The sequence below is a fragment of the Ptychodera flava genome, chromosome 11 (genome assembly GCF_041260155.1).
Source record: "Ptychodera flava strain L36383 chromosome 11, AS_Pfla_20210202, whole genome shotgun sequence".
Taxonomy (NCBI): Eukaryota; Metazoa; Hemichordata; class Enteropneusta; family Ptychoderidae; genus Ptychodera; species Ptychodera flava.
The window spans coordinates 23,916,287-23,944,065 of NC_091938.1; the positions used below are offsets into that span (position 1 = coordinate 23,916,287).

At 36.5% G+C, this 27,779-nt stretch overlaps 1 protein-coding gene across 1 annotated transcript in view; it reads left to right on the forward strand.

Moving 5' to 3' along the window:
* Positions 1–469: 469 nt before the first annotated feature.
* The window catches only part of LOC139143876 (uncharacterized), a 62,974-nt gene continuing 35,664 nt past the window's right edge, over positions 470–27,779 (forward strand). The window contains exon 1 of the mRNA XM_070714464.1: positions 470–533. The gene's annotated coding sequence lies outside the window, so the exon portion shown is untranslated. The remainder of the gene's footprint in view (positions 534–27,779) is intronic.

Here is a 27,779-nt window from a genome sequence, read left to right on the forward strand (position 1 = left end):
CCCCCTCCCAAGATCTAATGGTACAGACATTAGTGGACCATTTTTGAGAGCCATAATTGAAAGCCGGAAGAGTACAAAATAGAATCTTTTTCCGGGTGTAATGTCCGATAAGAAGTTTCAGAAGGATTTAATGACGCCCGCAGCGGTAATTTTGCAAAAGTAGAGGCTTTACAAGTGTTTCAGGTTTTGAGAAAACCCTTGTGAAATGTTTGATATTCGTGTGAGATAAGGCATAGTAGTCAGTCAACTTAACTCACTGCAGGGCAAAATTGTCCATGTCGACTTGCAAACAACCATGTTTGGCTTCAATCCAAGAAGTGTCATGTCTAGGCCTCAGCTTCGACACGAGTGGCTGTCGATCATGTGACTGACGAACAATCTGTGAATTTTAAGAGGGAGTCGGGTTACATTTTCTCGTTACAAACTGAACTAACTACATTGGACGAAGAGCGGAGAGAGAGAACCAGTCTTGTCCACAACAGTTTAGTCGTCACGGGGAACAGCGGCATTCGTCTTTAGTTGCCAACTTCACCGTAAGTATAATCAATATAATAATCTCTCGTGAATATTTGACAGGCGAAGGTGATTGGTATTTGATATAGGGAATTTATTTAGAAATAAGCGTATCTTCTCAGAATTTATTTGGGACCTACGTTTCCTAGTGGAGAACATATACCCATCTTCCGTGATCAACTGGTAAAAATGAGTTCTATCTAAATTAATCTCAAACTTTTGGAGAGTGGAAATGAAATGTAGGTGATGTTTACTGGGATTCAGACAGTGACGTCTAAGGGCTTTAAGAGCGCCCCAGGGATGAAGTATTTCCGTTAACTTTCAAAATTTCTCATCTCCATATTTTCGTTGACACAGTGAGAAAAGCTTAAATTAGTGAATTGGTAGTAACAGTAGCAGGGGGAAAATTTGATAAATTCAGCCACAGAAAGTTCGTTACTATAATTTATACGTTTCCACTGCCCTTTAGCGTCTCAGGATTTATCTGTGACTTCACCATCGTCAGCAGAGAATTGATAAAATATGTGAAAAGATAAAATGAGTCACATTTACTGTTCGTATTCTCCGCTTGCAATATGGACCATACACTAGCTCCTCTTGCGTTTTCCAGTTGAAAATAAAAGCGCCCACACCACATGTATATGTGTATTATTGACACTTTACCTTCTATTTACAAATCCACACATCTTGTCAGATTTTTCTCGCTTCAGACATGTATGAGATACAAGTAAAATGTGACCATCCTTACTTTCTCAACTCATATGACCTTTAATTATCAATGTTGATATATTGTGGGCAAGATTCGCAGGTATGCTACTAAAGTACAATTTATGTTGCTTGTTTAATAATCGCTGTCAATTCGTGTTTGTTACGGTTACAAAATGATCTATTGTGAATCAATCATCCCTATCGACATCATAAGGTACAGACATTAGTGGACCATTTTAGAGAGCCATTATTGAAAGCCGGAAGAGTACTAAATAGAATCTTTTTCCGGGTGTAATGTCCGATAAGAAGTTTCAGAAGGATTTTAATGACACCTGCAGCAGAAGTTTTGCAAAAGTAAAGGCTTTACATGTGTTTCAGGTTTTGTGAAAAGCCTTTAAAAATGTTTGGTATATTAGAGTGAGAAAAGGCATAGTAGTGAGTTAACTTAACTCACTGCAGGGCAAAATTGTCCATGTCGACTTGCAAACAAACATGTTTGGCTTTAATCCAAGAAGTGTCATGTCTAGGCCTCAGCTTCGACATGAGTGGCTGCAGATCATGTGACCAACGAATAATCTCGTTGAAATTTTGAAGAAGTCGGATTACATTTCCTTGTTACAAATTGAACCAATTGCATTGACGAAAGAACGGAAGTAGAATCGGGTACATTTTGTGGCTTACATCATCTTATTTACCGTCTTGTCCAGAACAGTTTAGTCGTCACGAGGAACAGAAGCACTCGTCATTAGTTAACTTCTTTACAGTAAGTACAATCAATACAATGCTCTCTCATGAATATTTGGCAAGCAAATGTGTTTGGTAGGGGGTATAGGGATTCATTTGGAAATGAGCGTATCTTGCAATAAGTGATTAGGGACCTACGTTTCCTAGCTGAGAACTAGTTGACAACACATTGCCCATCGTCTGCAATTAGCTTCCCGGACCTTGGTAAAACTAATTTCCCTTTTAATTCCTTCTAAACTTTCGGAGACTGGAAAATCAAATGCATGTGATATTTATCGGCATTCACACAATGGCGGTTAAGGTTTCCAGAGCGCTGAGGGGATCAAATATTTTCTTTAACTTCAAAACAATTCTTGTCGCCATTTTCAAGTTGGTGCAGTGACAAAAGCTCAAATTAGTGAATTGATAGTAACTGTAACAGGGGCAAAATTTGATACACAAATGCTTCATTATTTAATCAGGGAATATTAAACCGGGCATATAATCAAATCTGTTCATGCTTTTCGTATACTATAGTCTCTCTGTCGTACATGAGGGGTTCTAAAATTGCTGTGACACTGGTCTTACCCTTTATTTTCCTAGGCATGAACAGAGTTCGATATCAGTTCTACGTTGTGTAAGTTATTGTCACCACAAACTCAATTCTCAGCCACGAAAAATGTAAAAACAGTTCTAAAACTTACTTCACTTCAAAGGCTGTTAAGCCTCTTATTACCCGAGATTGCACTTGAGGTCATGTTAGAGATCAAGTGTATATTCAATTGCGTTGATTGGTATTTCAAAAGTTGATTTCTTCAAAAGTTCTCAAAATACATTTTAATTTCACACTGGTGAAGACAGTCTAACTTGTTTCTATCAGCCGTTCGTCAAGACCATAAGTTGGCAGAATGTAGTATGTAATATTATATCATACCAGTATATTGATGGCGCACATACAGTGATCTGATTGGTCAAGACGCGAAAAGAACCGTGATATACTAGCGATAAACCACGGCTGGCATACGCGCGAGCTCTCAGCTTGAGCAAAAATCCGTTTTTGACGTTCCATGCCAGAATTTCAATATACTGTTATGATATAATAGCAATAAATCACACCCTGCTACGGTATATTTTCGATTATGACCAGTTCACTTCATATATGGACGAGCGATAGCGAGTGCAAATATGAAGTGAACTGGTCAAACTGGTCGAGAACTGGTCAAAATCTCATGGTATACCGTCGCTGGGTTACTTTATTGCTTAAGTATGTCATCAGATTGGAGAAAAACTAAATGACGTAATAAGCCTAATTAAACATTCGCGATAAAATGCCTGTTATAGTCACCATAAACTCAATTCTCAGCCACGGAAAATGTAAGAACAATTCTGAGACTAACTTCACTTTAAAGGCTGTTAATTCTATCATCACCCGAGAGTGCACTTAAGGTCACGTTAGACATCAGTTGTATATTCGATACTAAACATTCGCGATACAGTGGAGGTGTGCTCGTTATCCATGTGTATGAAAAAAATGTATGTTTCGTTTAACATGTGTGAATAACAAGGTAACACACGTTACACACACACTTAATTTAATAAAATCAATGAATTCATTATTTGCAGCAAAATGTAGGGACTGCACTTCACAGGCTTAAATTGCCCTTTGGCATCGTCAGTATGTTGACCTTTTAGTCATTTAAGCTACACATGGTTGACACACACCTACGTCCATCGGGTATTACCGCAAAGTTTACACTTTGAGGAAAATTTCTTACCCCATCTATGTAGATTATTGAACGTTGGAAGACAGTCAATGGCCGCTCTGACTGCGAAGCTGAGGAATTTTTTTTGGCATGTTATAGATAATGCTTCTCCATGTAATGTCAGACTTTTCTTCAGCAAGAAGCGCCAGGAATTTTCCCTGAACAACCAGAGATTTATTTTATCCATCCAATGACACTGATATTTTGTTGTAACGATTTGTTTGATGTTTTCCTTCACATGGTCCCACTTACTACCTGTTGCTGTATTAACAGCAGCTGTTGCTATGGCAGCAGCTTCAATGTTGCCATATGATTTCCTACTGTAAGATTCCTCCCGTGCTATTGTGGCATTCATGGCTGCCTTGACCCTTTCATCTGCCCTGTTGTGACAGTGTGCTACATTATGTGCATGACATTCACTGTACACCTGGGAGATGAGCGGAATGGCAAGCCCCTGTTGACTGTAAATAATTGCCGAAGTGGCACCATGAGAAGGAATGTTTAATCACTTTTTGATATATTTAGTTGTAATACTATCTAGAAAGCTTCTTTGTGATTTTCTCAGATCATGTACAGTTAACATAAACCTAATTGAAGAAAGCATATCCTTGGAATAAACATGCAACTTATATTCGGGTCTTACTAATGAAGAATCAATATTTGATAACATGCTGGTAATTTTGTTTTTCATTAAGGCGAAAGCTGCTTGTGATGTACTTGAATAGGTAATCCATGAACCCAGAATTTTTTCGGGAGCGTCTTTAACCAGAGTTACTTGACTATCGTCAATATAATATGGCACAGTTTTAGCCCGACCACTTCAAATAGAAAGGGTTTTACATTTAGATGGCTTCAAATGTAGATTCATTGATTTCGTAATCCTCTGAACCTCATCCATCAATTTCTGATGCTTACGCTTGTTATTTCTTACTAAAGTGAAATCATCTGCGTATGGAAGGGTTATGATTTTTTGATCAATAAGAACGTAACCATGGGATTCTTCAAATTGTTTGATATACTGTATTACTGGATTGAACACAAGTATGAAAAGAACTAATTAGGAAAGTTCATCATATGTGCAAATTTGCAATTATCTTGCATGTCACCCCTTAAAGTGGCACTCCCACTTGGTAACATTTCTAAAGCACATTTTTTTAATGCCAACGGTCGATATTTGACGTGGCGACTACGCGCGGATCACGATACAATAGACAGTCGTCAATAATCTATTTACTTGAAGGAGAAAATGGCAATATGACTATGTGTGCACGTTTTCGAGTCTTCTTTTTAAGGCTGTGCATTAGTTCATTGCATAACAATAAAATGCCCATTCACGATATACCAATGTAGCAAAACTTGCTATTTTAGTGACTAGAGACAATAATGCATGGTAAATACCCAATTTTGACATTTATTTTCTTCTTCAGCACATTGCAATTAGTAAATAACATCCATAAACGTGTTTAATTTGCTTCATAAGGAGGAAACAATAGTTATCGTATTTTCTTCCGCTTAAAAATACTGAATTACCAGAAAAAATCGATTTAAAGTTATCCAATTCTATGACGTCATATTTTTTCACTAAAACTTTATGCATTTTAGAAAGACCAGTATCTAAGCTTTCTAAAACTATAAGGTATATGGCATTTCAAGCCAGTTTACTTCATCCAGGAAAGAATGTTGTACCCCTACCCCCAGCTTTTGCACACCCCATACAGATACACGCAATTCAGAATTGACTCAAGAGAAGTAGTGTATAGTTAAATATCTAATGTTAACACTTTTTTTCTTGTTTAATATGTGGGAATAAATAATTCAAACACAAAAAGCTGTCAAAATTTTGCTTAATAACAAGTAAATCACAATTGTTACATGGTATTTTCGGTAAAAAATTTCAAAATTGTCAAAAAAATTCATTTTAAAGTCGTCCTATTCTATGTACACAAATTAATTTTGCTAAAATTGGTATTTCTCATAAAGAGCAGAATCTCAGCTTTCCAAAAATGTATGGTTTGTGCTATTTCATGCTAGTTTACTCAATGTAGGGGAGGATATAGTACCCCTACCCATTTTCGCCATTTTTTGCCGTACATGCAAATCAAAAACCAGCCAGATAGGTAGTGCATCCCAAAATATCCAATGTTAACATCTTTTTCTTGTTCAGCAGGTCCTAAAGAACAAAAAATACCCAAGTAGTAGGGATGTGGGGGGGGGGGGGGTGCACGGTGGGCCCTCCAGCCCACGGACTAAGGCGGCTAATATTTGACACGTAAAAACTGATGTTTATATGGTATTGGTTAGTACAACTGATTTAGAACAACCAAAACGACAAAAACTAAGGAGGAGTTTTACAAAACTTACCTGAGGTAATGGCATAGTGCTGTATATAAAGTCTTTGCAGTGGGAAGTAAATTAATTGCGTCGTTCGAACTTATTGTAGACTCCCTAGAATATCGTCAATCAGTACAACAACAAACCTTCGGGGGATTTTGCGTCATAATCAGAAACGATCGTAAAATTTCGGGATGTGAAAAATATGCTCGGGAAATGACATGTTTTTATCGATATCTCGCGATCCGCGCGCAGTCGCCACGTCAAATATCGACCGTTGGTATTTAAAAAATTTGCTTTAAAAATGTTACAAAGTGGGAGTGCCTCTTTAATATCTTCAACGGCTCATGTATCCTAGTGTAATCAACATTTGTAACAAATCTCATCAATTTGTGTGCAGTCGTTCTCCATGTATATCCGCGTATGCAAGCTCACCCACCAAAAACCAATCAGTTCTTGCCATTTGCAAACCGAATTTGTTCCAGATTTGATTCTGATCTGATAAACCGTTTTTGAAATATCGGGCCCAAACACAGCAGACAGACGCAGACAACCAGACATCGATGTGACATTAGCTTACATGTGTGAACACGTGAACTAAAAATGGATGCTCTGTCGCTCTCTGTTATGTTAAACGTTAACCATCATGTTTTATGTGGAAAATCAATATCCGTTAGACAGTTCATACTTCCAAACAATCAGAAAACAAAATACTGATTAGGCGTGAACTACATTTCGATCACGGAACGTATTTTTACATTTAAAGATATAATGAGAACCCAATTCATGAGAAAAGTTAAGTTTCCTTTAACAGCCACACGCCCAGATCGGGTGCGGAAATTTGGTTTATATTCGCGTTTTACCTTTGATTGTGTATCGGGGTCAGCGATGGGTTATCTATTCAATGTAATTTAAAGGGAAAACGTTCTGCTTTTACTTTTGTTTGTGTATCGGGGTCAGCGACAGGTTTTCTATTCAATGTAATGAAGTGAAAGCAGCGCCACGCATCGCCTATTCTATTTGTGTTGTTTTCTTTGTTCGTGTTTATTTTTGTATGTTTGTTTTTGTCTGTTCGTGTTTTTTTGCGTTTATGTTGCAGAACTCGCGTTTACTTCCACATTTTACCTTTGATTGTGTATCAGGGTCAGCGACGGTTTTCTAGTCAATAGGACCCAAGTCAATTGGACCACTTGATTGATCGCGAGGTTTTACCAAACCATGAACTCAGGCAATCTTTTCAAACATCGCTTTGATTTAGGGGCGATGTCAAAAGATCGATGTTTGAAAAAAAACTTACTTGCTTAAGTTTGGGGGTGGGGGGTTTTGGCCAAATTAATTTCTGTGCAGTAAAAAACGATTTATCGTCTTTTTGGCAAATTTTGCGATTTCAAGGCTGTTTTTTGTGCGCTAAAACCGATCCAGTCACCCGTATTTTGTTACTTTATAATGGTTTTCAACTTTTATTAAATTCGATGGCACATTGGTACGTCGTTGAAAGAATTAATTAGTACAGGGTATGAGTCCGTAATGTTTTTCAATTTTAGGTCAATTAAATTAGAAGGGGGGGGGGGGGTTCTGAGGCCAAACTTAAGCAATTAAGTTAGATTTATTATATTGAACTTTTGATGTTGCCCCTTATAGCACATGCAGTTTTCTATATCGATAACAATTCAAGAATTCTTAGATGACCGCCGTGTATCGGCCTTAGCTCTCAAATCGCGCCGCGCAAACGTACCATTGGTAATGTACTTCACTGTTGAACACTGCGGGCCGCATTGCCGTCTGAGTACGTGGCGGCGTTGTGTCCAGCACTGTCGGAGTGAATTTTGTTACAGAATTAATAATGGCCAGTGACTGCTTAAATCGAGTTATATTATATCATGCTACCATGCGCCATTCTGATTGGACGAGAGCTCATTCCACCGATGCTAAAATACTGTTTTTAGCACTGATAGCGGTGGTAAAATGGGCCCCTAAACCAGCATTTTCGAAAATTACCTGGTCGGTGCATTTAAACGTATCTATCTAAACCATAGACCCTCGAGAAAAACCGAAACAGTCCACTTTGTTCCAGAGACCGAAGATCGAATTTTGATACACAGATAAAGTGTGGGTCTGTAACTCACCTCTTGGTGTAAATAAGTTGGGATACATGATGAAAGACATCTCTGAAGCAGCACATTTGGGGTGTGATGCACACAAATATTAGGGCGACCTAGCGCACCGTGAACTTTGCTTGATATTGCGGGAGTCGAGACGCGATATATCCTACCGCTCTTTAAAATGAAGATAGTATTCGTTCATACACAAATAAATTGACACTTCCTCACAGTAACGGTATGTCAGATATTCTTTACCAAAGTTTGGGCTGTAACAGACCGGGGTGTCCTAACGATGTAGACCAAGAAGTTCAAAATAACAATGGGATGACTCCTGGCGACTGCGACGAAATTTGACATCAAATGTAACGAGCAGTGTGAGCGTCCAGCTCTCCCTGCATCGGGCAGCACACTCTGCACAACTTTTCATCACAGTTGCAGTAATCGCAAGTCTGTGGATTATTTCAAAACTGCTTGTTTTCTTGTACAATGAACGTCCAATTTATCCATCAAAAACAGATCCCTTAACTTCACTGTGCCATCTCTGAATGTCGCGACGGTCGGCGACGTATACCGTTAATACGCGTATGCGGTACAGAATGAGACAAATCTATTTTTAGTATGCCTTAACATCCAGGACTATTGTTCTTATGTTAATTTACGAAAAAAATTGTTACTTTTTTCTTTTGATTTGAACTCTTGACCCATTTCCTGTGTGACTACAGCAGGTATTTTTGACAGGTATAGTGTTCGTGTTGCATGCGAATAAAATGCAATCGGGTCAGTCACAATCAGGATGCTCTAGACAGATTTCGACATGTTACGCTCTTATGTAAAAAAAAGTTGAGCAAACTTTAATGCAACATTGTTCTTAATATGAAATTACCAGTAGAACCAACCAGGACCCTCGACAAAATGGAGTTTTTTTGATGATTTTGAGCTGAGTAGTGAAAAAAGTACCCTAAAAATGTTTCAAAATGGGCGTTACGCTGTTTCATCTGAAAAAGCATATTTTTTAAACTCACTTTTTGAAACTGTTAGATTAATTTTTTTGATTATTCAGAATATTTAAAGTATCACATAGCATTTCTTCTTTCTTTTGCAAGTTATTTCATCTGAATACAAGGATTTGAATGGAAATTGCGTGATAACAAGTGAAATTGGTGTGCCGTTACGCTTTTTATATTTTGACCACGGCATTGATTTATCTCTCTATTATCACTTGGAAAACATTACCCTAGAATGTTTCCTAAAACAACTATTTGATTGGAAGACAAACTATGTTTAGTTGGTACTAAATGTCGATAGGGTCAATGTATTGAATATGAATGACAAATCAGGAAAGTTGCCCACATTTTTTGTCCCAAAATTTGTAGTGTCCGTGACACCCTCATAACTTTCAGCCATATTCAGATAGTAGAGATCTGATGTCATTCGCCAAAGTGGCCCAGTTTGCCTTCCTTATGTGTTATAAAAATATAATCCATTAACACTTGTATTGTTTAAGTATATCAGAAAGGGGCCAAACGCAGTGTCCGTGACAGCCGTAGTGTCCGTGACACCAAATCCATATATTACTTGTTACAATGATTTAAGCCGGTAATTCTATAGTTTACCAGCTGAAGTTACATTTTTATAAGAGAGTAACTTAGTTTTTGAGTAAGACATGAAATGAAATATATTAAACCAGTAAAAGATATTTTTTCTAGCTTGTAAGATTGTAATGTTTAAAAAATGTCCTATGAAATAACGGTATAGGGGTTTTAAAAAAGGAACAGAAATAGTGTTATCAGTTATTTCGCAATATAACTTTAAGATAGAAATGTTATTCATAGTGAAATTAAGGCATAATATTTTTAAAACTAATTTACTTTCACATTAAACCACTTTCCATTTGCAACTGAATTCATATCACGGACACTACACCTAACAAGTGGTTAACCAGTTATTACTGCATTTACATTTAAATTCACCTGATATCTGAAGTAAACTTCATAGACCATAATAAATCCTTTTAAAAACAAAAGAAAATGTGTTTTTGAATTATATAAGGGGGGAAAGTGGTTGCAAATCTGACTATTTATGATGATGCTGCAGTAGTGCTGGCTTCAGTACAGATCTCTGTCAACAGTGATGCATATAAGGGGAGGGTTTATGTTCCTTCAAATTATTTTTCTGTTTTAACCCTTTGTTTGCATTATAAGGCTGTATTATTAGTGCTTGATGAAATTTCAATCGTGTGTTGTTTGTTAAAGGAAAGCTATGGAGATATATAAGGGGAGTAAGTAGTCGCACATTTGACTATTTAACATGGTGCTGCAGTAGAGTTGGCTCTGTTACGGATCTATGTCAACAGTGATGTATATAAGGGGAGGGTTTATATTCCTAAAAATTATTTTTCTGTTTTGAGCCTTTGTTTGCATTATGAGGCTGTATTATAAGTGTTTGATGAAATTTCAATTGTGTGTTGGCAATTAAGGGAAAGCTATGGTGAGACTTAGTTGAATCTTTTTTTTTTTTTTTTTTTTTTTATTTAAATGTATATTTATTTCGTCTTTCATAAGTCTTGACATTTCATAATGACAAATTACATTCTTTGAAAAATACTAAGTAGAATATCAATTTTTTGAGCTTGCGCTCTCAGATACAGCTCATTTCTTAACATCATTATTGAAGAAAAGGTTCTGTGAATATTACTGACATGATACTATTAAATAGACCATTTTGCCACCAAAATAATAAGATTTACAATTTTTCAATTTTCTTTGTTTTCAAAGTTATTCCTCCTATAACAGTTTCAAACTTTAGAGTAACCTTACTTTCTACAATATCACTTACTATATTTTCTGTCATCTCCCAAATATTTCTGGCCACAATACAATCCCAAAATCTGTGTCTTAGTGTATCTACTTCACGACAATGCGTGCACAGTGGAGCTTCAATTTTTTTCCATTGAAATAATCTGAGATTTGTTGGTACTCGTCGTATGGTAAATTTCCAGTGAAAGCTATGTAACTTTGTCTCTGGTGTGACTTTTTTCGCTAATAGCCATACATTTCTTTCATTAAATATACATTTACACTCTCTGTTCCACATTTGAATTGCATTTGTATTCGTTAAGAAGTCTTCTAACAACAATTTATAGACAATTTTTGTTGAAAGTTTTGAAATGTCGATTCTTCACTTCCCTTACTAAAAATAAAAGTGTGCAATATGTGATCTACTACTGGTACAAAAAGTCTGTATAAGGAATTCCACAACAATGTCTTTTTGTTATCTCTTTTGCATTTCGATCTCATGTTAAACCATACTTTCAGGCAATCGGTATAAAACCCAGACAACATGTTAGTGATCTCATGAGGCAAATTATTTGGATCAATATATGCTCTCAATATACTCTCATTGCAATTTGGTTGTAAAAAGAAGGAAAACAATATTTTCCATGCTGCTTTGTTGTCATCAAAAATTTTCTAAACCACGTAAATTTTAAAGCAAGTGTAAGCTCGTAGAAGCTTGGAATATTTAACCCTCCCTTTTCTATAGGTGACAATAAAACGCCCTTTTTTATTTTATATTTGGAACAATCTATGAAATCAAAAACTAATTGGTCAACTTTTTGACAACTTTTGGAGGAACCTCTAATACTGCTGCTAAGTATAAAAGATTAGATAAACCAAGACTCTTCGTAATTAAACTTTACCATGTGGAGTTAAGTTTCTCATTTTCCAGGTATTCAAAGTGCTCTCTAATTTTTCGAGCTTTGGCTGCCAATTTAACTCATCGCATTTCTGTTTATTGTACCCAACATATACCCCAAGTACTTTTACAGGTTCAGTTGTCCACTTTAACTTCCCACATACTTTCTTTGAATCTTTCAAACTCCCCAGCCAAACAGCCTCAGTTTTGTCTTTATTGATTTTTAAACCAGATACTTTCTGAAATTGATTCATGATATCCAAAACTCTATTAATAGATTTCTCGTTTCTGACAAAAACGGTAGTGTCATCTGCCAATTGAGCAATACGAGCTTGTTTTTCTTCTACTTCACTCGGTAATTGAACACCATCGATCTCTTTACATTGTCTAATTCTACACGCTAATATTTCTACACATAAAATGAACAACTGGGCACTCAGTGGACATCCTTGTCGCACTCCCCTTTTTAAATTTACAAATTCTGTCATCCAACCATTATTGTTAACGCTACTATAAATGTCGCTGTACATTACATTAAACCACTTGATAAATTTTTCGCCAAAATTGAAAACATTTAACACTTCTTCTATATATTTCCAGTTAACAGAATCAAAAGCTTTTTCAAAGTCAATAAAAAGGACTGCACCTGGTATTTTGTATCTGGAAGTGTAATCAAACATATCTTGTATCAATCTCAAAACTTCTCCAGCTTGTCTACCTTTAATGTAGCCAACTTGATCACAGCTGATCACTGTTGGTAGCACTGTTTTTAATCTATTTGCCAAAACTTGTGCCAATATTTTATAATCGGTGCACAGAAGACTAATGGGTCTCCAATTTTTTAAAAGCTCAGGCTTGCTTTTCTTGTGTAATAATGTGATAATGCCTCTTTTCTGTGAAACTGAAAGCATACCCTCTCTAAAACACTCATTATAACATTGAAGCAATAATGGACTTATAAGAGGCCAGCATTTGTTATAAAATTCTATTGTCAATCCATCGTACCCGGGTGATTTATTTTTCTTCATATTCTTTAAAGCATCAAAACACTCTCCATTTGTTACTGGTCTATCACAGAACTTTTTCTGGTTTTCGTCTAACGTAGGAACGACTGTGTCTTGTAAAAAGTCCCTAAGAGTAATGTCGCGTTTTTTTTCTCCGTACAATTCTGCATAAAAACTTTTAATTTCTTCTTGAATTTCCCGCTGACTGGTAATATAATTTCCATTTGCTTTTTGTAATTTTCTAATGGTTTTATTTCTTCCGTTCCTTTGTTCCAAACTTAAAAAATACTTTGTGTTTTTTTTCTCCATGCTCAATCCATCTTGCTCTCGAGCGGATTTGTTTACCCTTCACATCGGCCATGTGTAACTCCTCAAATTTCTGTTTTAAGGTATTTAACTTATCATATAAAGCTTTAGATGGTGAACTACATAAAAATTTTTCCGTTTCTACCAGCTCATCATATATTTCGTTTAGGGTATTTCTGCTTCTTTTCGCTTTTTCAATACTGTACTTTATGGTCATTCGTTTAATATCAAGTTTCCATAGATCCCATTTCATTCTCTCTGATTCACACTTATATTTATCTTTCAAATTATCAATCAAAATAGCCAGCTTGTTTAAATACAAGTTATCCTCTAATAGACTATTGTTAAATTTCCAGAAACCCCTTCCCCTAATCGAGGAATTCAAATTTAATTTCATGACAACTGCGTGATGGTCAGACCTAATTGACGGAACAATTTCGACATCCTGTACATTTTGTATAATCGACTTACTTATAAGGTGATAATCTAATCTACATTGTACAAATGGTGTTGCTCGACGCCATGTAAAACCTTTTTCGTGTGGATGCAAACTCCTCCAAACATCAATCAAATTAATTCGAGATATAAATTGGTTGACATATTTTCTTACGTTACAATTTTCCTCATTTCCAACAACCCCTTCCCTCCCCTTATCTTTATCGAGCTTTAAGTCTAAGGGGATATTGAAATCTCCTGAAATAATAATATCTTCACCAAAAACCTTATTATTACAACATACATCATTTACTGACTTAAAAAAGATCTGTTTTGCTGTTGGTGTATTTGGTGCATAAATATTAATCAGCCAAAATTTCTCTTCTTCTATATTTACCATGGCGGCTGCAATGCGCCCATTGCCATCTATGTACGTATCATTTATCGCTATATCAAACTTTTTTCCAAATAATATGGCTACACCACAGCTATGATTCGTCCCATGACTCCAAACAATTTTCCCACCCCATTCTTTTTCCCATTGCTTTTCATCTGATTTTAAGCTATATGTTTCTTGTAAAAGTACAATATCGAAAGCATTTCTCTTACACCAGTTAAATACCAATTTTCGTTTGAGTTGGCCACGAAGACCTCTTACATTTAGTGTTATAATTGATAGCGCAGACATATAGTTGTAACAAAAAAAATTGAAATAATTTCTTATTTTCTCTATACATTTATATCTAGAAGGACTTATTTGCTGAACTATGTACAGTCAATGGTGGTGATACCACTTCACATCGTCTCTTTTCTCGGCCATGTTCCATAGGCGATGGCGGTGACCTCAACTTTGCGGTCTTATCCTTCTGTCTTAGTATGCCACTAACGCTAAAGTATTTTCTCAGTCCCTTCTTTTTTCCTTCCGTTTCTTTCTCTACATCTTGCTGGTTTATGTCTCTTACCTCTTTACGTTGAGTGTTCGTATTTGTTTCTTGTGATACCGATTCCGTTGCCTGTTGCGAGTCTCGAACCGAGTGTACTTCAGCTTGCGTCGTGATAACCCTCTGCGGTGATGGAGACATACTTCTATTCATGGCCTTCTCAATCATGTCTTGCGCTTCTCTTGCTTTCATTGAAAAAGATTCAACGAAGCGGTCGACTAACTCAATGTCAACTTGAGGGCAAACTCGGGCTATATGGCCGGTTTGGTTACACTTGTAGCAAAGCTTCTGCTTCTTGCACTCTTGACTTCGGTGACCGACTTCCTTACAGATGAAACACGTCAGCGGTGGCTTTTTTCGGACAATCTACTGGTTTGTGACCGCATTCTCGGCATATAGAGCACTCTCTGTCTTGTCCCGAGTAGAAAATTCTGAAATTATAGATTCGTTGCTGTCCATTTTCAATGTACTTTAGTTGAGCAAAGTTCGGATAGGTACTTTGACACTGGCCACAAGACAATATCTGTTTCCGTTGAAATATGACCCGCCGTCTTCAGGGTCTGTGACCGTACACTTGACGACTGGCTGCACTCTGTCACAATAAGCATCTAAGAAATTTGCCACGACTTGATCAGGAATATTTAATGGAAGATCATGCATTGATATTCTAATGCCATTGTCCTCAGGTAGTACAGAGTTCAATGCCATATGTGTACCTGCGATGTCGATGCCTGACACTAGCAGTTTTCTTTTACAAGCAGCATTCTTTGCATATATTAACCATTGTCTACCTTTTGGAAGGAATTGGACTCCAACGATACCATTTTTTCCAACCACCTGTTTCGCGCTTCTTATTACGTCCAAATCTCTCAAACCTTGAAAATTTTGACCAAAGGCTTTGAAATTTACCCTTAGATCTTCATCTTTTTCTTCTAATTCTGCACTTTTTACTTGACCTGATCCATTCTTCACTCATCCTTCTAGAGGTCTTGTCCTCGCTCTCGTTCTTGGCGCTTTCTCGTCCGTCCTTTGACTGATTCTTCGATCTACGTTGCTTTCGGTTCGGCATTTCCACTACTCAATCACCATCTCCAAAAATTGGCAAAAAACGACACCTTTACAGCTGAAAACTTGTAAAGGTAGTGCTCCCTTGATCGAGGTGTTACTGGAACACCACACAATGACGACAAAGGAGTAAAAATCTCTTTTGGCAAGAAGAAAAGAAGAAAATTGCGAGAGCGAAATGACTGTGCTGTGTCCTCAACACTGTCATGCGCAGAACCCCCTACTTAGTTGAATCTATCATGTGGTGTCTATTGAATGCTGTGATCCTGAAATCTGTTTGGAAATCCAAGTGTGTGGTTTCTCCTCAGTCGCAAAGTTCTGTCTTTCCTAAGTTGTTGTGTCAGATATTTTGTTGTTTTTGTTATACTTGTTGATGTTAATGTTTTCACGTGTTATTGGCTTCAAATAATGACATCAATATTTCTATATTTTTATCTTGTGTTGAGATTATTGTTAACGTTTTGTCTCTTTTTGTGAACTTTGTTTTGACAAGTGTGTCCATTATGTTCTTGTTTCTTTTTGTGGGTTAATATTGGGTGGTTTGGGAAAAGGATTTTAAATGTTTCGTCCTTTTCAAGTTCCTGCCAGTATTTTGCAAGACTTTCTTTCAAGTCTTTGGGCTATTCAACAATGAATTCTACCGCCAAATATGTGGCTGTTTAATGGGCTGAAATGCATTGCTGGAGATTGCCATGATTGCATTTCATAAACTGGAAATGGAAATCATCTCAGAATACCAAAATGTGATTCACTTTCGGAAAAGATTCGGAAATGACATTTTCATAATTTTTAATGGAACACAAAACCAGCTGGCAGAGTTCAGCCATAGAATAAACAAAATGCACCCAACATTTAAATTTACAGTTAAGAAATCACTAGAAAAAAATATAATTTCTCGACGTCAAAATTTTGAAGGGTCCAAGGCATAACCAAGAAAATATTTTTTATATTAAAACCTACATGAAACTAATTGGAACATTCCAATACCTGCACAGAGAATCATGTTACCCAAATCAAATTTTAAAGGTCTAATTGAAGGTGAAATTCTCAGATACTTCTGTACATGCAATGACCCAAACGATTTCAAAGAGATAGTTGATTTCCTTACAAGCAAATTATTTTACAGAGAATGCGCGGAAAAAGAAATAACTAGAATTACAACAGAAATCAAACACAGAAATTGAACTAAACAAAAAGTACAAGAAAAATAAAGAAGGAAACAACAAACAATCTAATCTTCACAACAACATATAGGCCATACATTAAAACAAGTGACATGAAAGAAAGTCTTGCAAAATATTGGGAGGAACTTGAAAAGGACGAAACATTAAAAACCCTTTCCCCTGAACCCCCCATAACAGCCTACAAAAGAAACAAAAACATACAAGACACATTTGTCAAAAACAAAATTCACAAAAAATCTCAACACAAGATGAAAATACGGAAATATTGGCTTTATTATTTGAAGCCAATAACACATGAAAACGAGCATTCGAAAGACACCACAAGCTAGATCCGACTATGTCTTGCCATAGCTTTCCCTATACAAACAACGTAACACACGACTGAAATTTTATCAAACACAAATATACAACCTTATAATGCAAACAAGGGTATAAGACAGAAAAATAACATTACGGGACATAAATCCTCCCCTTATATACATCACTATTGACAAAGATCCATAATGGAGCCCACACTACTGCAGTACCACCATAAAGAGTCAGATGTGCAACCTCTTCCCCCTTATACACAATAGATGCTGACCAAATAATTAAAATACTCCAGTCACCTACAAATATCACTACTCTTCATGACTTTAATTAGACTTCTGATATAGAGAATTGGTTGTTAATATTGTCTGTTAAAACTGATAAAGAAGTTGCCCCTTTAAGTATTTGAATGTGTAGTGTCTGTGACGCTACTAAAATGCAGATCACAATAATATGTTGGAAACCAAATGTTCAGTAAATCATTTATTGTTCACTTTATAGTGTTACTAGGACAGTTTTGCATTGTAAAGCATTTTCTACATACCAGTAATCATTGTCTACATACCAGTTGTCTCAAAAATTTTCGCATTCAGTGTTATACTTCTGATAACATTTTCTGGTTACTTAAAAATACCAGCACTACAAATATTCTTTATGTCAAACGTCCGTAATGATATGTTTTTGATTTGTTAGTCCCCACATGTCCGTGCGTGCGTGCGTCCGTGCGTCCGTTCACGCAGATATCTCAGACATGCCCTGGTCAATTTCTTTCAAACTTTGCACAAAGATAGTACCCTACCCCATACAGATGCACGTCGATTTGTTTCACAATGCGATCAAATTTGGCCGTGTTAGAGGACTTTTTAGTTTACACGTCCATAGACTCCCATGTATAAGGCAGATCTCCATAGACTCCCATGTATAAGGCCACCATAAATAAAAATTTAGTTTCTCATCGTATTCATATTGCAAAAAGGATGCAGTGGCACAATTTTGAGTCCCAACAGATGAAGTCCAGGGGGCTTATAGATTGGGTCATGTCCGTCTGTTCGTCCATCCGTGAGTCCATCCGTTCACGCAGATATCTCGGATATTTTGACGAAATGTCATGTGACCTCGATGACCTTTGACCTCAAACATACATATTTGTCCATAACTCAGTAACCACAAGTGCTACACCCTTCATATATGGTATGATTGGACACCTTATGACGCCACATATTGAACCTCATTAATTATGCACATATCTAATTTTGAGCGAGCCAATAGAGCTAGAGGTCTGATTTTTTGCTCACGTGTTTACAAACGTGAGCATATGTCGCAGCGATGTCTGTCTGTCCGTCTGTGTGTCTGTGTGTCTGTGTGTCTGTCTGTCTGTCTGTCTGTCTGTCTGTCTGTCTGTCTGTCTGTCTATTGGTCCGATATCTCAAAAACGGCTGATCAGATCAGGATCAAATCTGGTACATAGATTCAGTTAGCAAATGGCAAGAACTGATTAGTTTTTGGTGGGTGTGGCTTGCATACTTTTTGCTCATTTGCATAATTAATGATTTTAGAAAAAAAAGATATTCATTAAAAACAACTACACACATTTGATGAGATTTGTTACAAATGTTGATCAAACCAAGATATATCAGCAGTTGGAAGCATTAAGGGGTGACATGAAAGAGAGTTGCTAGTTTGCATATTTAATGAACTTTCCTAATTAGGGATATGTATCTGATTTGACTCGATCAAAATCGACCAAACTTGGTATGTATATTAAAGATACTACGATTTAACATTATTGAAAGTCATTAAGCGTTTTAACTGCAGCCAATTCCTAATTTACATATTTAATGAACTTTGCTAACTAGATATATATATTTAAATTGACTGGACCAATGATACAATATTTTTTGAAAGTCATTAAACATTTTTACTTCAGCCATTCCCAATTTGCATATTTAATAAACTTTCCAAATTAGGGATATATATATCTGAATTAACTTGATTGTAGTTGTTGAAACTTGCTATATACATCAAAGATACTGTGATATAATATTATTGAAAATCAAAAACATTTTTACTTTAGCCAATTCCTAATTTGCATATTAAATGAATTTTCATAATAAGGGATATTTATCTTAATTGACTTGATCAAATTGATGAAACTTGCTATGTACATTAAAGACACTATAATACAATATTATTGAAAGTCATTAAGCATTTTCTCTTCAGCCAATTCCTAATTTGCATATTAAATGAACTTTCCAAATTAGAGATATATATCTGAATCAACTTGACCAAGTTGACAAAACAATTCATCAGGGTATATTTGATGTAAGTAATTTGATATGTCTGGATTGTTTAGACTAATCAGATCATCAATATATCTGTGCGTGTTGTTAAAACGCCTTGCAAGTTTTTTAAACCCTGCTTTGTAGAGAGATTGTAGTAAGGACAGAACTCTTGAACAGTGACAAGCGTTTATTTTTTCATGTACAATTTGCAAACAAAGGGATTGACCAAATAAACATCAGCAATATATTGCATGATAAGAAAGTTGTGGAAAAAATACCTCCATATTTTAAATTTCAAGAACCACCTATAGTTTTCCTACTCGTACACAAAAACCATTGGTAGGAAACTTTTTAACTATAACAATGTCTTGAAAAATTTCAACTTTCCTCCAAACAACAGCAGAACTTGCAATTGCTTGTCATCCCCCTTTTGCTATAAACCACTTGGTCACATAATAACTGGTGACCTGTCCATCATTACCAACAGCAAACTCCGGCAACTCTTTCAATATGGCCCAAAATATCGGGAGCCACAAAATATTAATTGGAAATTTAATTTCAAAATTATCATGGATGCCGCTGAAAAATATGCGAGACAGTGGGCTGCAGTTGAGGAAGTTGATGTGGAATGCCTCTCTGACTGGCTGAGCAAAGTCAGAGACAAATTAAAATCACGTATTTCACATCTCCGTTCTCCCACTAAAGGAGTAAATTCTTCCTCAGTATTAGATGACCCATCTGTCAAAGCATGCCTTGATGCTTTACACAACGAATATGTTGTAGTTCCTGCAGACAAAGCTTCAAACAACATTATCTTTGTATGTAGGAATTATTATATCCAGTGTATAATAGATGAATTAAATCTTCATTCAGATAAGAGTAATACAACCTATACTCTTTCCACCCTCTCTGATGAAGATATTTTTTCAAACCATTCATCTATGCTCAGTGAATTTGGCATTCCTTTGAAAGAGAAGGACAAAACACTGCCTATGTTGTATTGGATACCTAAACTGCACAAGAACCCTTACAAACATCGGTTTATTGCAGGATCAAGCAAATGCACTACTAAACATCTGTCACAATTATTGACTATAATTTTAACAACCATCAAAATGGTCTTTTTCGATATTGTGACAAAGTGTATGAAACGAGTGGGTTGAATCAAATGTGGATATTAAAAAATTCCAAGGAATTGTTGCTTGATTTAAACGTCAAGAAAAACAAGTACAGGTCAATCCGAACATTTGACTTTTCCACACTATACACCACAATTCCCCACGATAAACTTAAAACAAGGCTGTCATCTCTTGTTAAACAAGCTTTCCTGCATAAAAATGGCAGTAGAAGGTACCAATACATTATCATCAAACATGGGTCAGGTTATTTTAGTAACAACATGGATGCCCAGCACAAATACACAAATGAAGAAATTATTAACATGCTTAATTTCTTAATCGACAACATATTTGTTAAGTTTGGTGGTATGACCTTTCAACAATCTATCGGCATACCAATGGGTACGAATTGTGCACCACTTCTTGCTGACTTATTTCTCTATTCATATGAAGCAGAGTTCCTACAATCTCTCTACAAAGCAGGGTCTAAAAAACTTGCAAGGCGTTTTAACAACACGCACAGATATATTGATGATCTGATTAGTCTAAACAATCCAGACATATCAAATTACTTACATCATATATACCCTGATGAATTGGAAATCAAAGAAACAACTGAGAGTAGGAACTCAGCTTCATATCTTGATCTGTTCCTGCAAGTGGGTACTAATGGGCTACACACCAAGCTGTATGACAAAAGGGATGATTTTGATTTTGAAATCATAAATTATCCCCACTTATCAAGTAATATTCCATCTGCACCTGCTTATGGTGTGTATGTGTCTCAACTTCTCAGATATTGTAGGGCTTGTGATTCCTACGCGGATTTTCAAATGAGACACAGCTTATTAGTATCAAAACTAGTGAGACAGGGATATACATCCAAAAGACTCGTGAGGACTTTCAAAAAGTTCTACGGTCGATATTATGACATTGTGGCCAAATATGACACCTCGGTCACTCAAATGATTAGCGACAGCATTCCCGGCTTTGACTTATAACAGTGATTCATATACTGTATCACTTCATACAATATTAGACAATTTTGGGACCAATCCTGACGGGTGTAGCATGCTAGCAGGGTATGCTTACCCATTCCGGACACCTGGTACCACCACTAACTATCAGTGGTTCAGGATGGTCCCTACTTAAATTTGTAAATCTCAAATGTCCCATGGACCTGGTAATGTATCACCTTGAATAAAAATGATTATTGGACCAGTTTTATGTCATATTTCTACATATATTGCAGATACTATGATACAACATTATTGAAAATCATTAAACATTTTTACTTAAACCAATTCCTAATTTACATATTTAATGAACTTTGCTTATTAGGGATATATACTGGGATTTACTTGATCAAAGTTGGCAAAACATGCTATGTACATTGATGATTATACCAGGTTAAAAGAATATCAAAAGTCATTTCACCTTTTCAGCTAATTTATAATTTGCATGTCTAATGAGCTTTCACAGCTCAGCAGATATAGCTTGAAGGACTTGGCCAACGGTAATTGCACTTGCTATAAAAAGTGGTGATCAATGACAGCAGTAAAAGAACTTTAATATTTTTATTTCAGCTAATTACATATTTGTATACTTCGTGACCTAATCGGCGGTGATTATTGTTCATTACGTTGATCATAATACTTTCAATGAAGTTGCAAACATGTGGCCATGGTTAAAATTTACACATAACCAGAATATATAATGAAACACGTGAGCATTTTCAGTTCATATCTGGTTGGTATATAGGGATAACTTAGCAATACAATTCTTTTGACAAAATGTCACGTGACCTCAGTGACCTTTGACCTCAAATATACATATTTGTCCATAACTCAGTAACCACAAGTGCTTCACCGTTCATGTGTGGTATGGTGGGACACCTTATGACGCCACATATAGTACCTCATTAATTATGCACATATCTAATTTTGAGCAAGCCAATAGAGCTAGAGGTCTGATTTTTGGTATATAGGGATAACTTAGCAATACAATTTTTTTGACAAAATGTCACATGACCTCGGTGACCTTTGACCTCAAATATATATATTTGTCCATAACTCAGTAACCACAAGTGCTACACCGTTCATGTATGGTATAGTGGGACACCTTATGACGCCACATATTGTACCTCATTAATTATGTGCATATCTAATTTTGAGCAAGCCAATAGAGCTAGAGGTCTGATTTTTGGTATATAGGCATAAGTAAGCAATTCAATTTTTTTGACAAAATGTCACATGACCTCGGTGACCTTTGACCTCAAATATACATATTTGTCCTTAACATAGTAACCACAAGTGCTACACCCTTCATGTATGGTATGAAGGGACACCTTATGACGCCACATATTGTACCTCATTAATTATGTACATATCTAATTCTGAGCAAGCCAATAGAGCTGGATGTCTGATTTTTGGTATATAGGGATAACTATAGGAGAGAAATTTTTTGAACAAATGTTATGTGACCTCGATGACCTTTTACCTAAAATATATGTTTATGTCAATAAATAAGTAACCACAAGTGCTATGTCCTTTGTATTTAGTAGGATGGGAGACCTTATGACAACACACGCTTTACCTCATTAATTATGCACACATCTAATTCTGGGCAAGCGAATAGAGCTAGACGTCTGATTTTGGGCATATAGGGATTAATTAGCAATACAACTTTTTACGCTCCCATATATGCATATGTATATATGCAAATGGGAGGTATTCGTATAAGGTGGCAAAATGGTGTCTGTGTGTATTTAAGTATGTATGTATGTCTGTTAGTCCGTCCACATCAAAAACTCCTAAACCGTAGCACCTACTGTCTTAGTATTTAGTGTACAGGTGCACCTAGGGAAGGGGATGTGAATTTATTCAAATGAACATGTCAGTGCCAAAAATATGCAAATGAGGGGGAAAAAGGAAAAATCCTGCAAATGGCTAAAACTGTGTAAGCATTGGTCAGATTTGGTTGAAACTTGGTATGCAGATTTCTTTAGGTATTCTAAATTATATGTGCAAAAAGTGGGATGAAATTTGCATGTTTGTATTTTTAGGGTATTTTTTCCGTTTTTAGTCAAAAAATCTTGTTCTCTGAAATTGTTCGTCTGATTGCTATGAAACGTGATGGCTATGAAATTTAATATTCATGTTCCTCAGAATGACCTCAGTCATGCTTGTACAAATTGTATTGATATTGTCATATTTGTAATTTTGGGGCAATTTTCCCAATTTTTGATAAAAAATTTTTAATCACAAAACTACTAATTTGATAGCTTTGATATTTGGTATACAGGTATCTAAGATTAATCTCAATATAATGTATTGAAGGCATGTTGAAACTGGCAATTTTTTTTTTATTTTGGGGCAATTTTTGCCTTTTTTGGTCAAACAATTTTTCTCCTAAAACTTCTGATCTGGTAGCTTTGATATCTAGTGTACAGGTTCCTAGGGTTTATGTTAATCAGATATATTTAAAATTAGGATGAAATCTGCAATTTTGTATTTTGGGGGCAATTTTTCTCATTTTTGTCAAAATTTTGTTTCCCAAAATTTACCAGTCTGATTGCTTTGATATTTAGTAAACCGGTTCTTAGGGTTTTTCTTAATAAGATATATTGAAATTAAGTTGAAATCCGGAATTTTGAATTTTGGGGGCAACTTTGCGAAACTTTCAGTGTTACTGGGATATCTTTCATTTTGTATTTTTAAGATTTTTTTGGGTAATTTTAAACCTACTGGAACTAAGAGTATATAATGCGGTGATTTAGTAAGCATTTGATATGGTAAACTGTATTTGGTGTTGAAATGCGGTTAAAAATTCCTGGCAGATTTTGAAAAAATTCCAAACAAATGCCAATAAAAATTCAGCCAGAGAAGGTTTGACAAAAAGAAAAGGTGGGAGAGTGGGGAAAAAAGAATGTACAATGGATTGGATAAAAAAGATAATGTACCTCATCGATCTTCCAGACACTATCCCTTATTAAAATGGTCCACGCCGATGTATTTTTGTGCACAATTAACCATGCAGTGTATTTTAGTTTAAGATGTCAAGTTAGGTAAGGATTTGAAAGGAATAGTCAAGTTCACCACAGTTTAACTTTATCTCTTGTGCCATCATCCTTGTGTCATTGGTTAAGTTTGTAAGTTGTTCCAGATGTGGATGCACCAGCTGTTCTGGAAGAAAACAATGTTTACTTTTCCCTGTAGGGTTTCTGAGTTGATGATTGTATGTTGAAATTTCTCCATGTATCTGGTGTATGGGCAAAGTGTAAACATTGGTTGCATGTTATGTATTTCAGTCTATGTCAAATATTGTAAATGAAAAATCAAGAACAGTTTACTGTGTGCTTGTAAAAGATAACATATTTGTCAATACATAAACTGCCTTGCAGATTGATTGTCTTAAAGATTATCACAGAAGTAGAAAAGGAAAAGAAACTAATCAAATTGCTGTAACATATTCACTCTCAGCCTCCATTAAGCTACGAGCTGTAGCTTCATCCAAGGGATCAAGGGTGTCTGCATTTTCAGGACCACTTTCGTTCGCCATTGTCTGGGAACGGCTCGATGTTGACGCTACAAAATCCCTTGAGCGTTGACTAATCTCACCCTGGGTTAGCTGGCGAAAGCCTTCTTCGTCATCAACATCGTCGACAGTTTGGCCGGACTCCGAGTGACTGGGGACCGCGGCTGGATGGCTGACAACTGGTTCGTGTTCTAGAACTACTTCGAATTCGGCGTGTTCTCGATCACCTAAAACGTCATTTCGACGATCAAGCAATAAATTGACCAATTCTTGGTCCAATCCGGACATATTATCGGATAAGCTTGCAGACATACTTGGAAAAAAACATAAGTTTGCGGACGTAGTCGACACACTGACTTGGCTTTGCGAGTCAATGATATGTAGCAGCCGATCTGTGTAAGGCGGGAAACCACGTTCCCGCGGAAACGGTTCGAGTCGTAATTTCAAGCTAAATATAATTTTAACTTTATGTTGTTTTTTCTGTTATTTACATCAACCTGGATATTTCTGTGAGTAAAATGTTACCTGCGATCACTTAAGTTGCAATATGGATCAAAATTTTCGATTTTTTTTCGTAAACCTAAAGCAAATGGAACATACTACAAAGTACTCTTCTTAGCTAAGCCTCTTACCAATCCCGGTACACAAACACGTTCATTTTGATACGTTTCGGCCGCCTAGAAAAGCTGCTTTGTAAACAAACTTTCAAAACAAAAACATTGGCATTTTCTGCTGTGCACGTGACAAGTACCACCAAGAGTGATGACGTCTCCATAGAGTGCACATTGGAGGGGCGATGTTGACACGATGACAGAACTTGACATATAGGCCCTATTCATTGTAAATTTTGCCTTTTTACCTAACTTTGGTAGCATCACAATAGTTCAGAAATATGGGTATATCGATATGATAAAGTACAGCTCTACAAAAGATCGTGTGATTGATTTTTCTCGCCCATATACATGTATGTCAGTGCCACGCCGTGTGCACCTACTGTGTACTGTGTACGTGCCTGACAGCGTTTCCGCAATCCTTTCCCCGTTACATGTTGTTACATTTTTCATGTTAAAAGGCGAGGTATCTGCACGCTATATTTATTTGAAAGCTTTGCCCACTTCAGTATCATCCACCACTGCAGAAGTTCGGCAACTGTCTTGCTCAGAGGCCTGAGTCTGGTCTTGCATGGCCATGTCAGCGCTCAGCGCGTCGATCGACGCGTCGTTAATGAGACCATGCCATTATTAATGATGGAGACTGCAGTTTTTCTTTGTTTCCGAAAAATGCATATTTGACCTGAAGGATAATAGATTATCAATGAATTCTAACAGTTCTAAGTTATTTCCTTGCGGAGGGACTACGACCCAGTTCACATTACAAATCATAGGGTCCGCACGATGTTGGTAGGTCGGTGTTGCCCGAGGAAACACCGCTGGCTAGCGAAGTTTATCATCACACAGTGGCGACGTTGGTGTTTTCGCGAGAAACTGTATACACCGTGACAGTCTGCCTCCTCGACGTGGTGCAATAGTCGCGTGTCACTCTTTTTTCTGGTTCCATCTTTCCATCAGACCAAACAATATTTATTTTGCCGACATTTTTGCCAAATTTCTTCCATTTTTACTAGACTGAATCAGTGAGCAGAGACCTAGGGCGCGGGCAGAGACCCGACCGCTTGCCCGTGGGAAGGCTTGCTAGTCATGTTGCAATTCCGCAAACCGTTACCATGCACCATATACGCATGCGTACATATTCAAATAGTTAACATGACGTTTCAAATTCTGTGCTTTACTCTCGCAAACCGTACGTACCAAAACAGCAATTTATTCGGTAATTAAACCAATTTATTCAAATTAGAGCCATCCCCGTGTTCCTGTTAATGGTCGAATCTGCAAATAAGATTGCTGTGATTTTTTCTATAAAGTTAAATCTTCGAAATATGAAGGTCAATTCTGATCCATATTGCAACTTTAAGAACGAAGTAAAAGCGACTTCACTTGTTTATAGTCAGCAAAATACAGTGTTTTCGATGGATCTTCAAACAAAATAGAACAATAAATTTGCAATTTTGTATATCAATTTTTGCAACAATGTTTCTCGAAATCATGTGACCTGACATCAGGGTTGTTTTTGCTTGACGCGGCCCATGTTACAACGAGAGTGTCGGGCATTCTCCGCTTCAACACTCCTCTAATATTAGACTCAAACTTCGATGTTAGACGACATTATCGGTAATGTCCGATAAAAAAGCATGTCGCGATCGTTCATCGACAGCCCCCCCATTCTTTTAATACTTATTAGAAGACTTTGGAAAGAGCTGATACCCGACATGATGTTTTTCGGATATTATCCGATAAAATCGATAATATTGTCTAACTTTAAAGTTAGTGTCTAATATTAGAAGTTGGTTTGTTGAAAATGCCCAAAGCGCGGTTTCATCGGATAATATCAATAATATTATCCACGTTACAACATTCTGGTCTCATGCTCCTGGAACTTTGTAACTTAGACATCGAGGACGATATTATTGGATAATAAAGAAAAAGCCTAGTCGCGCCTTCATGCGCTCGTTTGCGAGAAGTTATATTTACGCATGCAATTTTCCTGATCGTGTTCCTCCGTCCACGTTCAGATGGACACACTGTCAGTTAAGTCAACGTTCATCGGTAATAATCACCATACGCAATTGCCAATTTCGGGTTCTTTGTAATTTATATATATATTCATTACTTTTCGATGATTACTTCAACGATGTACTGCGCCAATTCC